The sequence below is a fragment of the Pyxicephalus adspersus genome, chromosome Z, assembly GCF_032062135.1.
Source record: "Pyxicephalus adspersus chromosome Z, UCB_Pads_2.0, whole genome shotgun sequence".
Lineage (NCBI taxonomy): Eukaryota > Metazoa > Chordata > Amphibia > Anura > Pyxicephalidae > Pyxicephalus > Pyxicephalus adspersus.
Window position 1 is genome coordinate 83,604,365 of NC_092871.1, and position 23,313 is coordinate 83,627,677.

Genomic DNA, 23,313 nt, shown 5'->3' on the forward strand with positions numbered 1-23,313 from the left:
TTGATTTGCACTATTGGCATTGTTTTGAACAAGATTAACACATGTTTAAGAAATGTAAACCCCCCCCCCCCCCCCCCCCTTTTTTTTTTTTTTTTATTTTTTTTTTATTCCATCTTTGCTATCTTATCCTTCTTTATTTATATATATATATATATATATATATATATATATACTTTTTGCTATCTTTTTTTTGGAGCAATGAAAGCCTTCTTATTGTGATATTGTCTTTCGGGAGTTTTATTTTTATGTTTATTTTAAATGGCAAAAAACTATAACATAAAATTGTATTTATGTCATAGAAATACATTACAAACTAAAAAACCTGATAAAATAATAAAATAAAATATTAGAAACAATTGAATGAAAAAAAGGAACAGAATATAGAACATTGGCCCCTAAATAGCTGGGGTTAATCTTCTTAGTTAAGGATCTTAACAAGTTTAATGACCATTGGACTTGGAATGTACAGTAACATTTTACCCTCCTTCTGTGCATTACTTTTCCATGTAACCATAAAGCTCCGAGTCTATGGTATGCAAACTTTGCTTTTGATTTCTTCCCATTTTCTGGGCAAATAAGGTACATTACTATTAAACAAAGGCATTGAGATTTTGGCATTGCCATGGGGGACAAGTATGAAGAGTGAAGGGTCTTTTAGATGACAGCACTGAAAATACTCAAATTGTAAAAATATCATGCTTGTGATATAGGTAGTACATGATAATGTTTTTTTAATTAACACCTGCATACCCCCTACCTCCTGGAAAACACCAGACTGACAAGACATTTATTCTGGTATCCCTCTAGCAAAATAGTCTGCCTATATCTAGCCCCCTGAGGAGAGGATGTACTTTGGGAGGGACAACCATTTTCTTCAATTTATGCCAATTCTGCACATTTGGTTGAATTATAACATAAAAAGTTCACATTGATTTACAACAGCAACCACACTCTAATAATGCACTCTGGCATAAGCAAAGCCACAGGTGTGTGTCACGGTGCCACAGACACATGGACCCTCCGTGTCACCAGCCCAGTTGGCAGAGAGCTAAGAGTCTAAGCAACAGCCTGGTCTCCTCCAGAGCCTCTAGAGGTGAGGATGTTATGATGTGGGCTTGTGCCAGGCTGCCGCCCCCGTGCACGCAGAGCATGGTAAGTGCTGACAGGCAAGAATAAGTCATGGTGCCGGAACAAGAAACTGGAGTATGGTCAGACAAGCCAAAGGTTAGGGTAGGTGGCGATCAGGAATAGTCAAGGGTCAAGCCAGGGTCACTACTTGAGAGAATCAGGAACAAAAGACACAGACAAGAGAAACTGGAACCTGGGAACAGAGCCAAAAGGAACTCCTTGTTTAGGCAACATCCGGTTGTGAATCACTTCCTTTACAGGGGAGGTCATAAGGCAAATGGAAAAAACATGACCCGCAGGTAAGAAAACCCACCACCAGAGGGAGTGCTGGAGCAGAGGCAGTTCAGGTGGTGTCCACACTTTTGCCAGCAGAATCTTCTGGTACTCTGGGGTAAAGGGGCAGCTCTCAGGAGATCACATAACCAGAAAGTGTCCAATGGACAGGACAGGATTCCTAAACAGGGCTTCTGCTGCTGCTGGCTGCAGAGAAATTTGAGGTGGGTAATACAGACACAGGAATCCTGCAGGGATCTGTGACAGTGTGATGGTAAGGCATCACCAATCTTTTGTGTATTTAATTTGGGGCAGCAACTATCTCTAAATATAGCTTGTTTTCACCATGTATTGGGTGATAAATGTGATGACATCATTACATCTTATTTTATTAGGTAATTGCCTCAGCTGAGGTCACCAGTCATTTCAGCACTAAATCTTGAGACCTTCAAGTTGTGTCTGTCTTATTATTTTGTCTGGCTGTACAATTTTTCCATCAACATTAATCCTAACCCTGTCATGAAAACAAGGCTATTCAGTTTTTTTTTTTGGGTTTGAACAATAATAATCTCCAATCATAGACTAGAAAACCTATGTATATGAGTATAATGAGTATAATTATTGTGCAGAATTTCAATATACTGCTTTAACAATTTTGTTACACCTTAAAACCTTGAACATTTTAACTCTAAAGCCTATAGGAAAGCATACCTACAATATTTGTCCAAACCCATGTAGACTTTCATTACTATTTGAAGGTGTGGAATTCCCACTCAAAAAACCTGGGCCATTAGTGTAGAGCTGCTCTTCAAACCTTCCTGTTTATTATCAGCTATGAAAGCCTATGCTTTTTGGGGAATTCATGTCCACTAGGCCAAAAGAGTATTTGTGAGGTAATGTACAAATGTTGAAATAAAAAAAACCTGACTCATACTTGACATTCCTGTTCATCCCAAAAGTAATTAGTAGGGTTGAGATCTGAGCTCTGTGAAGGCCACTCAAGTTCCTCCACATCAAACTCATCAAACTGTGGACCTGTTTTATTAAAGCTTAAAAGCCAAAACTGGAGAAGATAGAACAGATTTTCCCAACCAAGTTTTTGTGGTTTCTTGTTGGTTACAGAGATTGGTTGGTGGTTCCTTGAGCAATAAGCAGTTTGCACTTCACGGGTCAATTACCACTAACGTCAATTATCTTTTTGGCTATCTGTAAGGATGACATTCTTCACAATGGCCGGCAAACGTCTGAGCCTGTGATGGGAGGATGAGTGGTTCGCCCACCGCCCTGAGCCTGCAATGCATACAGCAGATGTGGTCTGCGGCTTTGGCCAGTTCTACCCCCCCAAGTGGGGTCCTTCTCCTGACGCCGCTGGGGGGTGCATAGACCAGAGCCGCGGCCCACCTGTCAGATGGATTGGGGGTTGCCCTGACTAAATGACCGACAAACAAATACAGAGAACTTACATGTTATGTGTAAATCAGCATTTTTTCGTAAGTAGATTCCTTTTGACAGTTCAGTCTGGAACTACAGCTGGTGATTGAAAAGCAGTTTTAGCCCAGACATCCATTTCCTGGAGGTAAGTAAATTGTGTTATGACCTTGATTTGTAAGTGGAAATCAGAGTCTTTTAATGTTTTATGTATGTGTATGTAACTAGTAAGTAAATATCTACTCCTATTTTGCATCGTATGCTGTGCTCAAAAGTCAAATAACATTCATACCAATATGTTTTATTCTGTACTAAATAGTATTTTCTGTTATTAAACCTGGAATTGAATACTGACTCCAGTAGGGAAAATGTGTCTGGTTTGTGTTCTTTCAATTTGCTCAAAGGCTCTTTGAAGTTGAGTAAATGTTTTTCAAGGTTGGATGAACCCAATATTCAAATCAAACCCCATTAAAGTCTAGGGGTCATAAATCTTCTATTTAAAGGAATGAATATTCTTAAGTATTTTTTCTTCTGTGTATTCCTAGGCTGTTTTTGTACCCTTAGAACCTTTTAAGTGGGAATGTCGAACTTCAAAGATCATTTTCCCAAATTCAAAGAGCATTCGCCCATCTATGAAGACCCTTTCACAAACATCAATGGATGTTCACTGGCCACCAGATTAATGGAAATGTTCACATTCAACTATTATTAATATTTTTATTATTAATAATAATATTATTATTATTATTATTATTATTAATAATGAACAGGATTTATTTAGCGCCAACATATTACACAGAGCTGTACATTAAATAGGGGTTGCAAATGACAGATACAGACATTGAAACTGTAGGAGAAGACCCTACCCTGAAGAGCTTACAAGCTAGGAGGTGGGGAAAGTAACACACAATAGGAGGGGAGATATGTAATGGAGGGAAGTAGTGAGGGTTTCAAACAACAGGAGAAGATGGGTAGGCAAGTTTGAAAACATATGTTTTGAGTGTTCTTCTAAATGAGCAGAAAGTAGGAGCAAGCCGAATAGGATGAGGTAGACCATTCCAGAGAGTCGGGGCAGCTCTAGAGAAGTCTTGTATCCGTGTGTGTGTTGGGGTTATGAGTGAGGAAGTCATCAGTAGTCATTAGAGGAGCAGAGAGAGCAGCTAGGGGGGTATTTTTTCGATCAGGTCAGAAAGGTAAGTGGGACAAGAACTGTGGGGGTATTTGAAGGCAAAACACAGGAGCTTGAATTTGATTCTCAGGTGAAATGGAAGAAAAGAGATGCAGAAGAGGAGTGGTAGGAATGCTGTGTATGGGGTAGGTGGGTGGGAAGTATGGATAAGTCTGGCTGCAGCATTCATATTAGATTGTAGAGGAGAGAGTCGGGTTAGTGGAATACCAGAGAGGAGGACGTTACAGCAGTCCAGGCGAGAGGTTATAGGAGGGTGTACAAGAAATTTGGTGGTCTCTGGGGACAGGTAGGGGTGGATGGCATTCACACAACTGTAAATAATTAAAAATATCTGCTGACCAAAGTAACATCCTGTTATTTCATCTCTATCACCAATTCAAAATCAATAGCTTCCTGTACATTATACAAAAATAATTTAATCGTGAGTTGGAGATAATTCAAGCAAACACAATACCGATGACAAAAAACCATTCCTCAATCTCATATTGGGACACCAGGGGCTCCAACCCCCTGTTGTTCATGTCACTCTTTGACCAACTAATACGTCTGTGCGGGCAGGAGGATCGGTGGAAAATTCAAATAATTGTGTACAAAGAAATATTCATATATTGTATATATAATTATATATATATTATACAAGCTAATGTACAGTTATATTACGTCTATTTTTTTATCAGATTTTTGTGTTTTTTTATTTAAAGCCTATTATTAAGTTTATTAAATATTGGACAAATTAAATTTTGGTGAGTTATACCTAAGAAATATAGACCTACAATGTAAAATAAATTTCCATGCAAAAAAATGTAACACATTTTGCATGGAAAAATGGAATTAGAACACTAGTGGGGTAATGGCCCAAAATGCCATGTTTTGTTCTCCTCCATTCTTACTGCACACTATCGTGGCTTGGCAATAGGATACCATCCTCAATATCCTGATTCTCCTTTAAAAAAGGCGTAAGTCTATCAAGTACAACCACTAGGGAAATAAACATATCCCAGATATAAAACCTATAAGACATAGTTGATCCAGAGGAAAGCAAAAAAAACCCTGGTACAATTTGCTCCAACAAGGGAAAAAGTTCCTTCCTGACCCCATGAGGCAATCAGATGATCCCAGGATCAGCAGTCTCTGGTATTTTTACTTTAAAGCTGTAATCCCCAGTTATATTCTGTGCTTCTAGATATCATCCAGCTTTTTCTTAAAGCAATCTATAGAAGTGGCTGAAACTACTTCCTGAGGGAGCCGATTCCACATTTTCACAGACCTTACAGTGAAGAATCCCTTCCTTATCCGGAGCTTAAACTTCTTTTCCTCCAGACGCAAAGAGTGTCCTCTTGTTCTTTGTAATGATCTCAAAGTGAATAATGGAGAAGAGAGTTCTCTATATGGACCATTTATATATTCATTTCGCTCACCAATAGTCTACAGCCCACATTTTAAATAGTAGCATAGTGTTAAAATCCTGGTCAGATGTTTACCATGGTGTTTGTCCCATTTAGGGAGATTTACAGTCTCTATTTGTTTTGCTGACTTGTATCACTGAGACTAAAAGTAAGAGAAAAAAATGTTTTTGTGTTTAGAATATACTTTAACATGCAATAAAATTTGTATATCCTGGAAGAGTAATTGCTGATATTGTCTGGGTCATTTCCGGAATTCATATTCAAAAATGTACTTCCTTTTCATTTTTGGCATCTTAGTAACTAGTGCTCACAGTTACTTGGGATCCAGAGAAATATTGTGAGATATAGAGAAGATTGAACCCAGAGAAACTAGGTTTTTTCACATCTATTTTAGATCCAAGTAGATATAAAGGAAATGCAATGAATCAGCTATCAGCAGGTATCAGCCTTGGCAAAGATCCCACATGGTACAAAACAGCTGGTGGCTGCCGCTCAATCTCCCTCATGTACACAGAGCTGCTGAGTTTTCAAGTTTCCATACAACCAATCTGATTTAACATACAGTAGACATTTTTTTTAAATAGATTGATTTCAAGTAAAGAGCATCCTCATCTTCAAGTAACCAGGCCTGTAAATAATTATCAGTTTTATTTATAAATAAATCAGTTTTATTTACAATTCTGTAAGTATTAAATGGCCTAGGTCAGCAGTTGCCAACCGGTTGTCTGCAAACCACTGGTGGTCCGCGAGAAAACTTTGGTGGTCCCCGGCTCTGGCCAGTGCACCCCTGAGCAGGGTCAGAAGAAGGACTCTGCTGGATGGGGGGGCGCACCGGCCAGAGCCGTGGACCATATCCCCCATACAAATCTCTGGCATATGGAAGTGGATGGACTGTGTCCCTGGACACAACCCGCCCACTCTCTCATTGCAGGCTCAGATCTGTGATGGGAAGTCGTCAGGGTTATGCCATCATGACGTCACTATGGGACGTTGGGTATCTTAAAATCCATATGAAGAGCTGAAATGCTACAGCCTTATATCCCAACCTTCTAGTGAGCTAAGTATACTCCTATCTCCTGGGTCACCCCGAAAAGTGAACTATTTTCCCTCTGCATTCAGTTTTTACATACATTTTCAAAGCTGTTTTTGGTCCAGCCATGAGATGTTCCTGGTTAGTCCTCAATGATTGATACACCATCTTGTAATGATGAATGAACCCAGGGTTGGTTAATGATGCCCCGCCAAGTGGCATGTTCTAGATACTCTGGGCTCACGATGAGGGTTCAGTGATGCTGGGCATCCTCAGACCCAGAAGTGGAGCTGGGTGATGAGTGCAACTTTGGAATGGGTCAGCTTTAAACACCTTGAGATATTTTTATAAAGCAAAGGGATATTTGAAAAGTAAATTCCGTACAGTTTAGCTTTAACCTACCTTCCACTGCTACACTGAAAAAGGACCAGCTTACTTCAATTGGCTTTTTACACTGTAGGGCAAAAACTACATTTGGTCAATTTGAGCCAGTCAATTTTGGACCGTCTGGTCAGTTTTAGCCCAACAGTAAAAGTCACAACTGCACATTCAACCTTCTAATTGTCACACCTCTTTCATCTCTTTACTGTGCATGCAGGCAGTTCTGACTCTGGGCGGGCCAAGGCTACCAAGCTTTATCAGTTTACGTCCAACCCGCTGGCCAATCAGAAAATAGCCTCTGTATCATTCCTGGATATTTAGCTAGCTCAGACACAGCACTCAGTGTTCATGCAACGTGTCTCCACTAGTGCCAAGCCCCTAGCTTTGGAGCAAGTTTCTATATACCTGTTGCTTGAGTCACTGTTTCCTCGCTCCAGCTCCTGCGTTAACCTCTTGTTGCCCAGTCTGTTGTTTCCAGCCCATTCCCATGTGCTGTTCCAGTGTTCCTGTCTGTCTGTGGAAATCCCTGAGTCACCTTGGCCTCCTGATGCTTCCAGTGTCTCCTGTGTTCCCTGTATCTGCAGTGGCCCCTGTGTCACTGGTGTCTGTCTCCCGCATCCCTGGTATTTGACCCCTGGCTTGTGACCTGACCTCTCTTGCTTGATGCATGCGCCTTCCTTGACCATTCTTCTGCTTCGTTATTTGGTACCGTGTATCTTCCTGACCACCCTGCTGTGCCCAGAGCCGCAACCTGGCCGTAACCAGCAGCACAACATCCTCACCACTAGAGGCTCTGGAGAAGACCTGGTTGCCCTTAGACTCTGTATCTTGGCCCTTCTTAGGGTTCACATCGCCTTTGTGCATGCCATAGCACCCCCTAGTGGCCCTAGTGTGACACTAATTAGCTGGGTAGACCCCCACCCAGTAGAAAACCCCTAAAATAAAATATTCCTCCTCTGTATTTAGTTTTTACATAAAAATTCAGAGCTGTCGTTGGTCAAGCCATGAGATGTTCCTGAGTTATCCTAAATGGTGCAAAGTATGGAGTCTTGTAATGATGTATAAACCCAGGGTTGATTGGTGATATGACACCCAGAGTCGTATTCTTGATACGCTAATCTTATGGGAAGAGATTTCAATAGGCTAAAATCAGTTTTGGCTGTATCAGGCTACAATTTCTTCTTGGATTGCCATTCTTCACCCTTTTGGAAAATAGTACTAGAAGGTTCCCTCTGACTTGACCATATACAGTTAGGTCCATAAATATTTGGACAGACAAAAAGATTGCATACAAATGTGAGGAACTAAAGCCTTTTTTTAACACAGTCACTTAATTTCAGGGGCTCAAAAGTAATTGAACAATTGACTCAAATGCTATTTCATGGGCTGGTGTGGGCAATTCTTTTGTTATGTCATTATCAATTAAGCAGATAAAAGGCCTGGAGTTGATTTGAGGTGCTATTGCTTGTATGTGGAAGATTTTGCTGTGAATAAACAACATGCGGAGCTCTCCATGCAGGTGAAACAAGCCATCCTTAAGCTGCAAAAACAGAAAAAACCCATCCGAGAAACTGCTACAATGTTAGGAGTGGCAAAATCTACAGTTTGGTACATCATGAGAAAGAAACAAAGCACTGGTGAACTCTCCAACACCAAAAGACCTGGACGTCCACGGAAGACAACAGTGGTGGATGATGGCAGAATCATTTCCATGGTGAAGAGAAACCCCTCCACAACAGCCAACCAAGTGAACAACACTCTCCAGGAAGTAGGCGTATCGATATCCAAGTCTACCATAAAGAGAAGACTACATGAAAGTAAATACAGAGGGTGCACTGCAAGGTGCAAGTCACTCATAAGCCTCAAGAATAGAAAGGCTAGATTGGACTGTGCTCAAAAACATCTAAAAAAGCCAGCATAGTTCTGGAAAAACATTCTTTGGACAGATGAAACCAAGATCATCTTTTACCAGAATGATGGCAAGAAAAAAGTATGGAGAAAGTGTGGAACAGCTCATGATCCAAAGCATAGCACATCATCTGAAAAACATGGCGGAGGCAGTGTGATGGCTTGGGCGTGCATGGCTGCCATGGCACTGGGACACTAGTGTTTATCCATGATGTGACACAGCACAGAAGCAAAGAAGTGGAATATTCTTGAATGGCTAAGTCAGTCACCTGATCTGAACCCAATTGAGCATGCATTTCACTTGTTGAAGACTAAACTTCGGACAGAAAGGCGCACAAACAAACTGCAACTGAAAGCCGCTGCAGTAAAGGCCTGGCAGAGCATTAATAGGAGGAAACCCGGCATCTGGTGATGTCCATGAGTTCAAGGCTACAGGCTGTCATTGCCAGCAAAGGGTTTTCAGCCAAGTATTAGAAATGAACATTTTATTTTCAGCTTTTTAATTTGTCCAATTACTTTTGAGCCCCTGAAATGAAGTGATTATGTAAAAAAATGCTTTAGTTCCTCACATTTTTATGCAATCTTTTTGTTCAACCTACTGAATTAAAGCTGAAAGGCTGCAGTGCAACTGCATCTGAGTTGTTTCATTTAAAACTAGTTGTGGTAATGTACAGAACCAAAATTGGAAAAATGTTGTCTCTGTCCAAATTTTTATGGACCTAACTGTATATCTATATGTAATACTGTGACCATATATCAGTCCCAATAGTCTGGTCACATGCAACTTTCTTATGAGATCTATGGCCAACCAATATGTTGTTAAATTTCTCTGTTCATGTATCCATGTTTTAAAACACAGAAAACAGAAGAAAAACTCACAACAGAGCATCAGTGGTATAGATCAATGGTACCCAACCATTTTTCAGAGGGCAGCTGATGACAACGAGATAAAACCTGTGAGCCACAATGCAAACAAACATTAAAGATGTATGTTTAAAACTAGAATAGTTTCAATTTAAAATGAAATTCAATTGAAATGTTTCTAGCAACCTTAACGTACATGCACCAAATAAATGACAAATCAAGAATTTCTCCACTTACTATTTGATGCTCATTTTATTAACATTTTAGTAATGAAAGATACAAAACTAAATCTATCATATAGTGCTGGTTGGTCATATATTGTTCCCCCATGTTCACCATTCCTGTAACAAAGAGCAGAAACTACACCATACAATGACTACACCATACAGCGTCCTGTCAGTTATAGGGGGGCACTAACCTTCTTTGTACCCCAAAATCTCTGCAATGGATGCTTCTAGAGAAGTGCAATTCATGTAATAGATAACCAAGGGGTACATGTTCTTACTACTACATCATCAGGTCCCTACATCTCCCCTTTCTTGAGAAATTGGGGTTCACAGAAGGTAAGTGGCCAGCTATGTATGACGGGGTAGCATGGTATGACAGGTAATGTTTTCTATATCTTGTGATGGTGTTGTAGGGATTCAACTTTAGGGGGCGTTGGCCACAAAAGTCCCCACTTTCAGTTACATTTCCCTATTCTTACAGAGAAATCGGGATTCATAGAGAAGGGGATATTTATGTGTGACAAGGTAGCATGATATGATGGTATAAAATGTTATTGGGGAGGACATAAGGAATTTCCTACTGGCTCCCACATTTCCAGTTGCCAACATCCCTCTGTTCCAGAGAAATTGAGGGTCACAGAAGGTAAGTGTCCAGCTAAGTGTAACAGGCACCCCACCAGTCACTCAGTCCATCACACCGCAGTGCCTGCAGATTTGACTCCAGACGGCAGTGAGTGGTACTTAGTGTCTTCCCCGAGCCAGGGTTCTATGACATGAGAAAAGGGTAACCGCAACCTCACCACCAGTCTCATTGCAGTCTTGAAGGTTTTTGGGCGAGCAAGTATACATTTGGAGCAACACAAAGCAAATTGACAGTACACTAATGCTCATTGTCGTGGGCATGGCCCCAGGGGGGTCCCTAACATGCAAACTCAATTTGGGGACCCTGATCTTGAAATAGTCCCCTTAAAGTAAAAATATCCCTGATTGTTATTAGGATTTTAAGCTTGTGATGGTATATCTAAACATATATGCCAGTGGGTTGAAATTTTGTTTAGTAACTGCTCTTAGTGTGCCCTGTGCGCCCTGAATATATACCATTTCTATGACAATCAGTATAGGGGATATTAAGGTTTATACATGGGGATAATGACAGAAGCATGGACACAGACACAGCCCTCATGCTGCTGCTGGGATTATCTTGCAGTACAAGTTGGGCTGGGAGCAGCCACAGCTGATTGCCAGGTCTATAGTACATGCCTACTCTCTCCCTCTCCTGGCAGCACGATCCCTTTGAGAAACATGGGAGATGCTTGCACCTCATCTCCCGCAAGACAACAAGTAGAGAGGGAATGAGCAGAGAACCGGATCTTATTGTAAATGGCCAATGTGTTTTGGGGGTGACAATCTTTTTTTCCTCAGGGCTGTTGAGCAGACACATGCTCTTTGGATGCTACTATGGGGAATAGGCAATAGCTAGTATCAGATAGAGACACTGAACAAAGTTTTCAAGCAAGAGTGACAAAGTATTCTAGAATTAGGAATGTTGGACATTGCTTTGCAACTTTTTGTGTCTTAATCTGACCAGTGATTCATATTCTTCACTTTTAGTTGAAAGGTTGGTGTGATGTGTGTCCATTATTTTCATCATTCATTTGTGAGACCAGGCTATGTGATCATGCAATACATTAAGTGGTTGAATTAGGTTCAGCATCATTTAACCTATAATATGGGGTGGGTGAAGCTGAATAGTATTTTAGGGACATTGCAGGAAGAAGTGGAACATTGTAGTGAATTATATTAGTCAGTTTTATTTTGGCTTAATTTTTTTTTCCAAAGCAACTGTGGCTTCAATGGCTCAGACATTCTTGTATTTGTCATGATAGTGGTCCTTTTTAGTGCCCTTTGTGAGATTCCTTAGTGTTTGTTATGTGCATTAGTGTTATGTTGTTCCCCTTTTTTCTAAAGGCACCCAACACACCTTTCACACCTTTGGATCATCGTCATCCCATTAATTTAATGTTAAGCCTGACAATAGTGTGATTTAGCCCTTAAAATATATTCTGCATTGCTACTCTTAGCAATCTTATGAATTGCTGATATGGATTTTTTTTTAATCTTCCAATCTTGCTTTTTACCATGAAAAGCTCAGTTCCGCCCTCGACACAGTTTAATATAAAACTTTTTTTTTTTTTTACTCAATAATGCTTGATAAAGTTATACATGGATTTGATCATCATAATAAATTGTTCTTATTTAGATTGCTAAATGTTAGTATTGACGTTTGTCTATGACATTCAAAGGGGCTTTATCCTTCATTTTCTGTCTGGGTTTCAGACAGAAAGTCTGTCACCCTGTCTCAGTGCACAAATTATATTAATATTGTATCCTTATGTGGAAATAAAAGCTTTTCAAGAACCTATTTATGTATCTTTTAAATTCAGTAGACATATATTATATTCAATGGAACCTGCAGAGACAGATATTTACATTGTAATGTGTATTGCTTCATGACCACTTTATGGCAATAATGCTTATAATGACAGTAAAGTTCTTTCCTCCGTTTTACTACTCAACCCATGTGTTTGGTTTAAAAAAAAAAACTTTCTGAAGTGTAACACCATTATTAAGATGCAGCCATTTTTATATCAAGCTAAGTCCATCAAAACTCCATTTCTTCACTAATTTGTAGACACCTCTCCCTAAACCCCAAATTTAACCATAAACTCAACTAATCTCCACCCTTACATGTAGCTGAGAAGTCCAACAAATGTTCATTACTTTACCTATTCCCAAAGCCTAAATTCAACCACCAACATTTTCAACCCCCACCCTTATATCCAGCTAGTAGGTCGAAATCTCAATTCCTTTACCAATTTTGAGATACCTATCCCTAAACTCCAAACCTAACCACCAATTCAAACAACTCAATACTAATATCCAGCTGAGAAATTCAACAAACCTTCATTCCTTTACCAATGTTTAGACACCAATCCCTAAACCCCAAAGTTTACCATCAACCAATTCCCAGCCTTATATCCAGCTGAAAAGTCCAACACGCCTTTGTTCCTTCACCAGATTTTAGACACCTATCCGAAAATCCCAATTTTTTACCACCAACCCAACCAATCTGCACCCCTATATTCAGCTGAGAAGTCCAAAAAAACTCCATTCCTTTGCCGAGTTTAGACAAATACCCCTAAACCCCAAACTTAGCCACCAATTCAACCAACCCTCACCCTTAAATGTAGTTAAGAAGTCCAACAAACCTCAATTCCTTCACCAATTTTTAAATACCAATCCCTAAACCCCAAACAGAACCACAAACCCAAACAATTCCCACCTTTATATCCAGCTGAGATGTCCAACATGCCTTCATTCTTTCAACAATTTGTAGAAACCTGTTCATAAACCCCAATCCTAATCACCAACGTAACCAATCTGCACCCTTATATCCAGCTGAGAAGTCCAACAAACTTCTATTCCTTCCTCAGTTTTAAACACATATCCCTAAACCCCAAACTTAACCACCATCTCCCAGCCTTATATACAGCAGAGAAGTCCAACAAACTTCAATTCCTTCAACAATTTTTAAATACCTATTCCTAAACCCCAAACTGAACCACCAAACCACTTGTGGAATGTGATACTGGTTGCATTTCTAAAAATACAACTTTAGACTACCTTCAGTCTATCTCTTAAGACCTTGAACTCAAATTTCACCTTTACCCTTTCCCTAAATCTGTTTTTGGCATACATGCATACAATAATCATTGAGTCCTTGCCAGCCATACCCAAATCTGTTAATATTTTCTGCAATATGTGACAACCCACACAATATGGCATTCACAGACTTGGCAACAGAATATTCTAATAATAGAGTTCTATAACGCCAGCACCTGCCTGACTTTCCTGCAATGCTACTACAATTTTCATTGGTTACTATGTGACATCTGTCTATGTTACCCAAAGTGTTATATTTAATTGCTTTTCAGCTAATATATATGACAACACTGAAACGTTTCCATCTGATATGCCACATTTTAAATTAAAACCTCCTTGCTCATCCTAGTCCTTTGTATGAGATAAGAGTAGAATGTTAGACCCACACAATTTTCATTTTGTTGGAGACATGTCATGTGTTTTTTCTTTGTGTGGCTGCTGCAGCTGAGCTTCGATTCTACAGCCAATTCAATTTGTGGTCTGCATTCCACGATCCCAGTTGCCAGTTCTGGCTCACTGAATTACCAGATATAAATATTCAGGCCAAGTGTAATAAGTTTACTGGTGCTCCTGCTGTACCTAAGGGAGGTAAAGGTTTTTTTTTATGGCTGGCATCCGTCTATCATGAAAAATGATTAGACCTGGCTTCTGCATTGCTAATTTAATTGGAGGATTATCTTTGCTGAATATGTAATGCAAATCAGTAAATATATAGTATGTTTCTTTTATTCTATGACATAAGCCAGCTATACATAATATCAGATATTTTTATTAGATTAGATGTTAAATAAAAACTAGGGCACCCTTGGTCAAAGTATTGATTGAACATTTATTTCTGTTTATTGAGGTTGATGCATGGATGATTGGAGCAAAGAACAGCAGCAGCCTATCAATGGCTGCTTATATCATGTATTATTATTACACAGTATTTATTTAGCGCCATCATATTCTCCAGCGTTGTACAAAGTCCATAGTCATGTCACTAGCTTTCCCTCAAAGGAGCTCACAATCTAATGTCCCTACCTCAGTCATATTTCTTTTTTACAGGCTAAGGTTAATTTTGGGGGTAGCCAATTACCCTAAGTGCATGTTTTTGGGATGTCACTAGCTGTCCCTCCTGGCCGAGATTCCAACCTGGGACCTAGCTTTGCAAAAGCTAACCTCTAAACCACTGTGCTGCCCATGTAGCCAAAATAAAGTGATAAAAAGCTAGTGGTGGTTGCATTCAAATTCATATGGATTTTATATCATCTTGTGCATGGTGATAATACAACTAAAGGTCCAGGTAAACTATCATGCAAATCAAAAGAGCACTAGGCATTCCTTTTTTATGCAATATGGTGCATTGGGGCACCCATTCAAATGAATAGGCTGCTATACACAATGCATGACCAGAAGCATCCATTTTGAAAAATGCAGTACCCAGTCTAGAAATGACACCTAACTTTTTATACTGTCTAATAAAACAAGCTGCAATATCTGATGTTGCTCTGTAAAAAATATTGTAGATCCTGTTGCAATGCATACAGTGGCACACTTATTGCTTATGCTTTCCAATGTCAGCTCCCTCCTATGGCATACAGCCACTTGCCAGTGCCAGGCCCTTTCACTGCCATGTAACTACCAAAGCGTCCAGGTTCTGCCCAGAGAGTTGATGCCTTCAGCCCATGTTGAGACAGCTCTTATTATTGATGCCCTGTGCCCACAATAAAATTGTACAAATGGCTTGGGGTATGAACAAAACTTTGCTAGATATTGTCACTCTTAGCTGTCATTTCCCTACAAATTTACTACCAGTATAATGGTTTGCTGTAACAATTTTAAACCATTATCCTTAAAACCTGAACCCCTATCCTGCTCTCATACTGGAGTGTTCCAATTAGGCAGATCCAACAAATAATGTATTGAAGTTTGTGTGTTACCCCATAGGTACCTTTTCACCTATCACATTAATGGGCAGCCTCACTTCTTCTGTACTTGCAGAAGGGATAAAACCCTAGGAAATGTGCAGATATTGCAGAGATGTACTGCTTATTATTTTTTCCTTTATATATTATTTTTTTTCATTTACATTGTGTGTGCTATTATCGTGTTTTGGGTGTTTTTTTAAATAATTTTTTTGTATTGCGTTACATTTTGCACCTGATTTATTAAAGCTCTCTAAGGCTGGAGAGGATACACTCTCATCACTGAAGCTGGGTAATCCAGAAAACCTGGACTGGATTTCCTATAAGTCATTTGCTATTTGTTGGCAAATGTTTTAAATTCTGGACCAGATCCATTCCAGGTTTGCTGCATCACCCAGCTTTAGTAATGAAAGTGTATCCTCCCCAGCCTTGGAGAGCTTTTCATAAATCAGGCCCTTTGTGTCAGCTTGTTCCTAGCAAACTTGGTAGTTATTTTTTTATCAATGCTCTTAAATGTTCTGATATATTTTAACGTGCATAATTAGTCATCTAAAGATTATGCCAGATGTACCCAGTGGCCAAGGCATGCCGGTGGAATTATCAGTAATTGATAAAAGATCAGCTGCAGGAAACCTATAGGCAATCCTGGCCCGAGTCCTTGGCCTTCTTCTTAACTTCAATTGGTATGCCATTGCAATGTTAGACATAAAGAATATAATCTAAAACATTGGTTGGTGTTATGAATTTTGATCACGACCTTTCTCATTGGCTGAGCAATAGGTTCAGCAAAATTTACCTATGCAGCCATGGAAGTTATATATTGCTGGGTAAAAAGTAAAACCTTTCCATCTAAAGAGCTTGTTCTGTAGATGGCAGCTCATCTGTTTTCTTTGAGTGTATTTTTTTCCCATAGAAAACCCTTGTAGAATTTCTTCTGCCTCAGGATGGGTTAAGCATTAAATTTAAACCAATCCCCAAAGAATATGTTTTATGTAATGAAATCTGATAAGATCTTAATTGCTTTATAGATAAAGCTAGACTGGCGTTGATAGGGGACATATGTGGGATGTTTCAGATTATAACAGTGGTGTACATTCTCTGTAAAAACTTATCTTAAATGTACCTAAAAATTTCACTAACTGAACAGATAGAAAAACTGAAGAAATGCAACCCAATGGCCTCCTAAAATATATTGTAGGTCTTTATTAAGCCCTTGGATAACATTATGATATACAGCACATAATATATCCGTGTGATAGGTGACTTCAACATATAACACTTTTTTTTGTGCACAAATGCTCATTTCATTACCAAAAGCTCTCTGAATTGCTGTTGAGGGCAAAACACTTTAACTTTGCATTGGTGTGCTTCTTCTCTAAAACAAGTTTTTGTTCTTTAAAAAAAAACAATTTTTGGTTTCCTAGGGCTGATGGATGAACTCACAATCTCAGCTTCATTTCTTGTTTCTGCTGAGCCTGAAGCAAATGTACTTCTACAGAGAATCTCTCTATTCTTCAGTGCAGACCTTGTCAAATGGCAAAACTTTGCTGAGCAACCATGCCACTGAAATTACAGAGTATGCATTTTATTATGGGGGATGGAACACAAGGTCAAAAATTGTTGATTAAGCCATTCTATGGGTACTTACCTAGGAGAGATGAGCTGCTTCTCTTCTCTCAGTGCTGAAAATGATGACATCAGCATTAAAGGTTATATATAGTGCTCAACCAGCAGTTGCCTGCGGGTGACATAGATTTTGATGTTAGGCAGATAGATAATATGTCTACTGCAATGGTGGCCATTGGTGGAACCCTACTTGAAAAATCTTTTCCTACTAATATATACACAATGAAGTGTAACAATATAGGTGCAGTTTTTCTTGTTGAAGGTAGAAAGACTTTATGTGCACTTAAATACTAACCAGTCTCTACCTCATTTACAAAAAACATCCCCATACTCAAACTTGCTTGAAATTGATTCAAAGGGTCACTTAGCATTATTGATTATTGGTTAAACGTGACAGGCAATGATAATTCTATTTATATGGGATTGATTTCAATAAGTCAATTAAAGTCTTGAATATCCTTTTAGAAAGCAAGGTTTACTTAGAGATGGGATGAAAGATTTACACTTTGAAGTTATCTTTCATTAGATGAGCCTCGGCCAAAATTGATTCCTTTTATCTCAAATGTGCTTTTCTGAAATGGACTGGTTGAAAATGGCTTACCAATTCTACCTAATTCTATTGAATTCCCTTAAAAAAAATCTTAGACCGACACCATAGCTTACAATTTAAAAAGTAAATATGTAGAGTTCTGCATCATTATGTTAATGTTATTATGTTTTTACTGGTTTTCCAAAAAATTGGTCATTTAAGTTTATAGTGTTGCCTCAAAGATTTACCTTCTCATTAAAATGAAGCCCATTTCTGCATCCAACCAAAAGTCAGTCAATTTTTCCAAAAAACAAAATCCTTTTGTAATACTTACTTTACAAATCTTCCATTGTCTCTCTGGAACAGTTCATGACATTGATAATTGTTATAAATGTACTATCAGTCATTCTATATTCCCCACAAGAAGGTAGGTTTGTTCATAGTCATCATTCCTTTGGCCCAAAACTGGTGGAGTTTATAGGGGTGAGCTTAATAAACCTAAGCTTTTTCTAAATAATTATCTCTGGTTACCATTCAGTTGGTTCGGTTCTAACACACAATCTAATCTAATTTATCTTTGCAAATGGCATAGAACCAGTGCATGTTCTTGTATAGTTAGCAAACAGGAGAACATGGTGTTTCTGCATGCAGGTGACATGGCTGCCTACTTTAAGATTCTGTTCATGCCTTAGTCCTAAATACTGTATTAACACTATAGCTATGAACATTTGTTTTACTTTAGGAGGAAGAAGCATAGAAGCTGGTTTTACCTATACAGGTAATATTAACATATTGTTTTCCATCATCAGTAGAATTACAGTGGTCTCATATAGGTTTATTTACATGGTCCTAATATTCTGAATAGGATTAGGACTGGTATAAAAAACAAACATTGTGTGTAAAAGTGTAACACCCACCTATCCCCTGGTTGGTAGGAATGTCCCCTTTTGTATTACCAGTCCAGTGCTACTCCACTCCAAAACACGCTTGATATTTACTTCAATTTATCTTTATTAATTTCCTTTAAAAATTTGTATATTTCAAAATACATGTGAAAATTGTATATAATAAAAAACCATAGTTTTACAATATAACATCAAGATCCAACAAACATCTTTAAGATAAAATCAATTACAGGCTCATAACCTGGTATCTATAGTACATTTCACGTTGCTCCTCAAAATTAATATTAATAAAAAGAAAAAACAAAATTATGTAAACACACCTAACAGTGAATATACCAGAAGCAAAGCTATGACGTGAATATATACAATAGAGTCTTTTATAATCTGGACCCTTAATTAACATAATTATTGATAATCATAAACAACAAAAAAAGAAATTAAACGTTCAAGTGGCAGCAAATAGCCCTATAGTGAGGGAAGGGAAGAAAAAGGAAGTGGGTAGGTAGAAAAAATAATCTAAAGGGAATAGAAAATCCTTTTAAGTGCCAACTCCCAACATCAGGACCATAAATTGTATGACCAACAAATCTTAACATAAATAGATTGAATATGAGGACTTTTCCTTAAACTTGTCCCATGCGGACAATGTCAGCTTACATTGTTCTATTCGATCGTTATCCTCTGCCACTAGCATTTCAATATGACGTATTTTCTCGAGTTCTAAAACCCAATCTCTTATGGAAGGAACCCTTACTTGTTTCCAAGATCGCAGGATCAAGGCCCGTGCAGCCGTAAGAAAATGGCGTCGGAGGCCTTTCTTAATAGTTTTAGGAGAGCCCGGGATCATTGAAAGGGAATATTCGGGACCAAGGACCCAGTGCACCTATTATACAAATGAATTATAGACTCTCAGGACTGAAATATAAGTGGACATTCCCACTATATATGTATATACTATACCTTTTTGTGTATGGCAATGCCAGCCTATATCAGACTGTTGAACTGTTGCCGGGTTATCAAAAAAAGGAGTCATAGGGCCAGGTTTTGTAGATAGAAATCCGATTTAATAAAAACATTGCAGACATGCAGGAGGTCTAATGTGAACTTAGGCAAAGGAACATTCTGCGGTAGAGAACAATTCACCCAAGGTAGGGACTTAAGGTCAGTTGCTGAAAGGGAGTTTTCTATCCTCACTCATTCTTTAAAATTGCTGTTATGAAACCAATCCACCACTCGCACTAAAATCGATGCTCGTTAGTAAGACATAATATCAGGAACTCCTACACCTCCTTTAGCCTTTGGTTTAGCCAATATATGAAAGGCACAATAAATCAGCTAACTAGACTATGTAATTTACGTAAATAATTGGCTGGGATGAAAATAGGAACTGTTTGAAACAAGTACAATAGCTTTGGAAGTATATCCATTTTAAGAGTATTGACCCTTGCAAACTAACTTAACGGTAAAGAGGGGCATTTCTTAAGTTCAGATTGGAGTTTACTAAAAAGTGGGGAGTAATTGTAAGAAAATAAATTAGAAGGATTGGAGGGTATCATCACTCCTAAATACTTGTTCACCTCTTTGCATATTTTAAAAGAAGTATTTACTCTAAGAGATGACATTTGATAATTATCAAGCGTAATATTAAGAATGTCGGATTTTGAATGGTTGACCTTACAATTGCTCAAGGAGCTAAATTTCTCAAACTCTAATAAAATATCAGGAATTGTAATATGAGGCGATGAAATATAAAGAAGCAGATCATCTGCATATAATGACAATTTATAATGTGAGTCACTAAGCACTATCCCTCTAACATCTGGGTTGTGGTGTAGCGCAACCGCCAGATGCTCCATTATCAAGGCCTAAAGCAATGGGGAAAGAGGGCACCCTTGTCTTGTCCCATTCTGAACACAAAAATATTTAGACAGAGCACCAATAACTCTTATTTGGGCCCTTGGTAAAGAATAAAGTGCTGATATTCTTGCCATCATATTGGAACCAAGGCTTGCCTTAATGAAGAGTACAGGAATTGCCAACTGGCTCTGTCAAAGGCTTTCTCCGCATCCACCGAGAGTAGGTACATAGGGATACGGGTGGCATGAGCATATTGAGACAATAGAATAGTTTTAATAGTATTGTCCCTCGCCTCTCCCCCATATATAAATCCCGTTTGATCCTCATGAATTAAAAAAGGCATATTATGAGATAACCTATTTGTAATCATTTTAGAAAACAGTTTAACATCCACATTTATCAAGGATATAGGTCTATAGTTAGAACATGCAGTATGATCCTTGCCTGGTATGGGAATAGCACTAATATGTGCTTCAAGGCTTTGTGGTGGAAAAGGAGAGTTAGGTGATATCAAAGAATACACCCTAGTCAAAAAAGGAACCAAAGAAAGAGCATGTATCTTATAAAATCGAGGGTTAAATCCATCAGGTCCTGGGCTTTTACCAGGTGGGGTTGCTTTTATCGCTACACTAACCTCTTCAGTAAATGGAGACTCTAGAAAAGTTATTGCCTCTGAATTTAGTTCTGGAAGGGCCATTTCCAACATATATTGTTTTAAAGAGGATGTTGGTATTGGATCCGAATTTGGTTGATATAGATTAGAATAATAGTTATAAAAGATCTGTAAAATATCTTTAGGAATAGATGTCAATTTACCAGTGGGAGGTTGTATAGAGAAGATGCAGGCAGCAGGTGCCCGCAGGTGCAAGCCGGGTGTCAATAGCCTGCTGCATTTATCTGCTTACTGAGAGATCTGTTTACGAAAACAGTCTCTATAGTGCTGATGAGCTAGGTCATACAATTCAAGTACATGTGTCCTTGCTGCTCTCAGTTGAATGAATGAATCATTACACATCCAGGTCCATTCACTGGGTCCCACTTGCGGAATTTGGAGAGACAGCATCACCGAGAAATGATCAGACCATGGGTAAGAATCTATAGAGGCAGTTGGGTGCCAATCAAGTGCTGGGTGACTCACTAATACATAGTCAATGCGAAAATACATTGAGTGCAAATGGAAATAAAAAGTATAGTCCCTAGTGGTTGGGTGGAGTGTACGCCAAATGTCCATCAACCCAAGCTCATGCAGTCTGGATTGAAAGGAATTCAATTTAGAGTAGGAGATAGAGGTTTTCCCAGAGGATGTATCAAGCCTGGGGTCAAGTGCAAAGTTTAAATCACCTCCCACTATGATAATACCTTCAGCTACTCTTTTAATGGCCATTGTGGGTTGCTGATTAGGTGCAAAAAAGGGGCGATAGTAAACTTCCTATTCCATATGGAACTCCTAAGGATTAAATATCTGCCCTGTGGGTCGGAATGGGTATCTAATATTTGAACTGGTAGCGATTTATGGAATGCCATGGAGGCTCCTTTAGTTTAAGAATCAGGGTTAGAACTTTGGAACCAAGTAGGATAATAGGGATTACAAAGAGATGGAATGGAGCGCTTGTTGGGGCTAATAAAGCCCTTGGTGTTGAGAGATTGAAATTTCAAAGTTTGAGATTGTGTAGTGAGTGGCAACATGAGGATAAGGGAAGGAGAAAAGAGTCACCGGACAGGCAAGACGGGCTAACCTCCCGCGTGTGGGGTGAAAACTAAAGTGGGGTCAAAAAGTGCCAAGCTACCATTAGAAATAAACGGTAGACCTATGTGCGGGGAATAGTCAGTCTGTGGTGGGAGGAAATAAGCAATTAATTTTGATCCTACCCAGGAGAATCCGTGAGATCAAATTTTTACAAAAAAAGGATAAAATTATCAAACCAGCATAGTATACCATATAAGCAGCATCAATAAAAGACCAATAAAGAAGAAAAACTCAAATATGGAACAACAAAGATGAAATCAAAGTTCCAAAAGAAATTTCAGGGATATTTAAATATAGGTAGACATATACTAATCAGCCTCCACCCCATCAGGCATCTGAATCCGGTGAGCCTAGGCCCACCAAAGCATGAAGGGGAAGAGGATGAGACATATTACATACCATCTATTCACTGACATCCTCAATAATATTCACACCATCGACAGTTATCGGCAGTTAAAATGCCCACTCATAGCCCTACTGGGTTTCTAGCATATCAGTGAAAAAGATGTATTAAGGAATCAGAAAAAAGGTTTTACAGATATCAAAAAAGGGGACATATCTACCAATACTGGACCCAATTGTCCAAGAGAGACTTAAGATGTTTTCAGCAAGATTTGAAGGTGGCATCAAAAGAGAGGGTTCCTGCTGGAAGCCAATGCCAGCCATATGATCTGCTGCAGCTTCAATACTGGAACCATTTGTCCAAAGATGAAAGATGTTGCTTCTATGTAAATAGGACATTGCTTATGGCCATTCCGTTAAAGTAACAGGAGGAAGCTGTAAACCCATCAATAACTGAGGAAGATCCATAGGGGACCGAAGAATATGATTTTTGCCCCCTTTGCCTATATTCAAGTGAAAATGATAGCCCCATATATAGGGTATGTTTCTTTCTTTCAGTAGAGGCTTAAGGTCACGCCGTTGATCCAATGTAAACTTGGACAAATCTGAGAGCAATTGAAGGCGTGCACCTGCATATTCAATAGGTTTGGCATCTCTAGCTTTAGTCCTATAAAAATGAATCCTGCAAAGCACATGCCTCGGTCGCTGGGGATCTTTACTCCATGGTCCTAATGTCCTGTGGACTCTTTCAATCTCTAGGTCCACATCTGGGGGTGCCCCTAACAGTGAGGCAAAAATAGAGCAAACTGCAGAATAAAGACCCGAGTTAGGGAAAGATTCTTG

General features: G+C 38.9%; 1 protein-coding gene across 1 annotated transcript in view; it reads left to right on the plus strand.

Moving 5' to 3' along the window:
- Positions 1–23,313, plus strand: part of BRINP1 (BMP/retinoic acid inducible neural specific 1) — a 90,726-nt gene that overhangs the window by 51,288 nt on the left and 16,125 nt on the right. The window lies entirely within an intron of this gene.